The 3,265-nt window shown below is 62.5% G+C and overlaps 1 pseudogene; it reads left to right on the forward strand.

Moving 5' to 3' along the window:
* Positions 1–1,730: 1,730 nt before the first annotated feature.
* LOC108539772 (uncharacterized protein FLJ46757-like) lies at positions 1,731–2,878 on the forward strand (annotated as a pseudogene).
* The last annotated feature ends 387 nt before the right edge of the window (positions 2,879–3,265 follow it).

Raw genomic sequence — 3,265 nt, forward strand, 5'->3', positions numbered from 1 at the left:
AGGCCAAGGCGGGCGGATCATGAGGTCAGGAGTTCAAAACCAGCCTGGCCAACATGGTGAAACCCTGTCTCTACTAAAACTACAAAAATTAGCCGGGCATGGTGGTGCATGCCTGTAATCCCAGCTACGCAGGAGGCTGAGGCAGGAGAATCGCTTGAACCTGGGAGGCAGAGGTTGCAGTGAGCCGAGATCGCACGATTGCACTCCAGCCTGGGTGACAGACTGGGTGAGAGTCCATCATCGCAAAAAAAAAAAAAAAAACACTCCAGCCTGGGTGACAGAGAGAGACTCTGTCTCAAAAAAAAAAAAAAAAAAAAAGTAGGACACTGTTATCTGTCCAAGGAAGGGACAGACCCCAGGGCAAGTGGCACAAAGCAGGAGGTGCCCAAGGGCTTCCAGGGGCAGGGTGAAGACCTGGTGCTCAGACTCAAAACCTGCACTCAGGCAGGCTCCAAGTCAGCCAGCCCAGGAGCTACCCAGGCACACCCTAGGGGAGGGGACGGGACTGCCTGAGCCCTTCACTTCCCCGGGGAACGGGACCTGTGTCCCACACCCTAGGGACAGGGCCACCGGCCCTAGGACAGACCAGGCAGCAGACAGGCCACGGCACCATCAGCCCTATATACTCATTCCGTTACCCACCTGCCCCTGGCCAGGCCCCACACTTGGTCCGGCCTGGCCCTGCCCTCAAGCGCCCTGAGGGCGACAGGGGGGCCCAGGGGGGACCGTGTGAGACATGGCTTCAGCTGAGGATGAGGATGAACATGGAAGCCTGACTGTGAGGCAGAGCAGGGGCAGGGGTCAGGGCCTTGCTGGGTCACCTGGGATGAAGGTCAAGGCAAGGAGGGAGGACCCGGAACGCCCCTCCCCTGCCCCTGCCTTGCTCGCCAACGCCTTGGCCATGGGGATCAGGTACTGTGGCACCAGGGTGGATGGTCTGGGCGTCCAGGGAGTCTGTGCCAGCTCCCGCCACATACCAACATTTTCAAATCCTCTCACTCTCCGCCAAACTGCCCAGAGCAGAGTTTTCCAGGGACAGAAGAGGCAAGGGGCTGCCACTGCGCTGCCCCTGGTTCAAGCTCTGAGAGGGGTGCAGGGCTGCGGCCAGCGGCCAGGACTCGGGGGCTGTGGGGGCGGGTTCTGGGTGCATCACGGAGTGCGCCCTACTGTGCCCACCCGAGCGCGGGGCCTGACCTGACCAGGTGAGCCCTTCTCTGAGGAAGCTGATGAGGGAGAATTTCTCCTGCTGGCACTGAAGCAGCAAAGTGTGGGCGTGGGGAAGCCTTAGGGAAGGGGGCTGTGGGTACCTCCAGGATCTGAGGGAACCCCAAGAATAGCCCATGAGAGAAACGGGAGGCCTACAGCCAAGAGTGCACCCTCTAGAAGACATGGAAGAAAAAAGAATGCACCCTCCCAACAGCCAGGGAGTGTGGGAGAGGCCCAGCCTCCAGTGCCTGGCAGCCCCAGCACCCGCTTCAGCCTGGGAACCCTGGGCGGGCCCAGCCATACCTCCTGAACCCTCATGTACGGCTGGGTGCCGACATGCAGCGGTGGTGAAGTCACCAAGCTCAAGGTAATTTGTTGCACAGCACGCATGTTTAACACAGGAGGAACTGGATAAACATTTAGGCAGGAAAAGAAGGAAGAACAAAGGAGGGAGAGAGGGAGGAGCCACCAGGAAGGAAGGAGGGTGACTGCAGAGACCGGCCCTGGGCAGCGGTACCAGGGGCGCAGGGAGCCTGGCCCGGTCTGTTGTCACTGGAATTCATGCCATGCAGACTTCTATGTCAAAGGGAAACGAGGTCGGGAGGACCGAGGGGTCCACAGCACTCCGCACCCACGGGGCCAGGCTGGCACACCCCAATGCTGCAACCCTGGGAAGAGTCACATGTGCCCTCCCGGGACCCATGTGACTGTCGAGGGAGCGTGGCATGGGGCAGACACATCTCTCGGGGGTGACGCCCCTGCAGATGGAGTTTCCCCATCGGTGCCCCCCTTGTGAGGCCTGGGAAAGGCTGCGGAGCCAGGCGGCACCGGGCAAGCTGAGTGCCAGGCAGTCGTTGCAACATGCTGGGCAAATCTGAAACCCTGGGGACGGACGAGCTGCACCCCTGGGAAAGAGGACAGCGGGAGGCCGGTTATCAACGTCCTCCTGTGCCTCAGTTTCCAGAAATAAGTCAGACTCAGTGCCCCAGGGAGGCCCGTGTGGCCTCCGGAGAGCGCAGGACCCGCCCTTTGTGCAGGTGAGGAAACCAAACCCCAGAACAGTGAGGGACTGGCCTGCGGACCCCAGCTCAGCCCCAGGTGCCTTCCCTCTGCCCATCTCAGACAGGGGCACAGCCAGCACTGCCTCACCCCACACGCCTCCAGACGGGCCCTCGGGGGCCCTGGGCACACTCCTCTCTCTCTCCTCCTCAAGCCCCCACACTTCCCCTTCGCACCACGACCCAGGGGCTGCTAGCAGCTGGGCGGGACTCCAAAGCTTGAAGCTGCTTCTCCAAGCTGCCTCTTTTTCCAGGGGGCGGCAGGCGGCGGCTCACTCAGGGACGCCGGCACCAACAGGACGGGGCCCATGCGCGGGTCTGACTTTCCCCCCAGGCTCTGCCTTCACCCAATGGCCCTGTGGGATAGCTGGGGCTCCCGGCTGCCCTCCCCTGCCCACAGCCGTGAGGTTTCTTCCCAGAGTTCTGTTTTCCCCACAGTCAGAATTGAGGCGCTTGGAGGCTCCAGGAGAAGGACAGGGTGGAGCGAGTGGCCTGGAGCCCCCCAGGCAGACCCCAAAGAGAAGGGTCAGAAGTGCCCTCTGGGGCCTGGGCAGCTGGGCGGAGCCCGCAAGCCTGAGACCCCGTGGGACGGAAGTGCCCCCACTCCATGGTGAGGAAGAGGCTGGTAGAGGCTCCTATGTGGCCCCCTCTGCCCCCTCCCACCTCTGGTCAGGCTTGAGATGAGCCCTGCGTGGACACAGGGGCCACAGTGGGGTCTCGGGGGTGAGGGCTGAGGAGGCTGAGCCTCCAAGGACCCCAGGGTGCCTGTCCCTACTGCACACCGGCCAGGGCACAGGGTAGGGACAGTGCCAGGAGGGCCACGGCTGCAGGGTCCATCCCAGGCCGTGGCACACAGGTAGAGGTGGGTGCCAGCCTTCGCGAAGCACCTGCAGAGGCTCCACTCAGGGAGAGAACAAGGCCCTCGCCCAAAGGGATCCTGGGTCACACAGGGCAGCAAGAAGGGGTCAAGCAAGAGGCCTGGAGGAAGGGTTGGAGAGGCC

This window comes from Rhinopithecus bieti, unplaced genomic scaffold, assembly GCF_001698545.2.
Source record: "Rhinopithecus bieti isolate Rb0 unplaced genomic scaffold, ASM169854v2 scaffold_18153, whole genome shotgun sequence".
NCBI classification, from domain to species: Eukaryota; Metazoa; Chordata; class Mammalia; order Primates; family Cercopithecidae; genus Rhinopithecus; species Rhinopithecus bieti.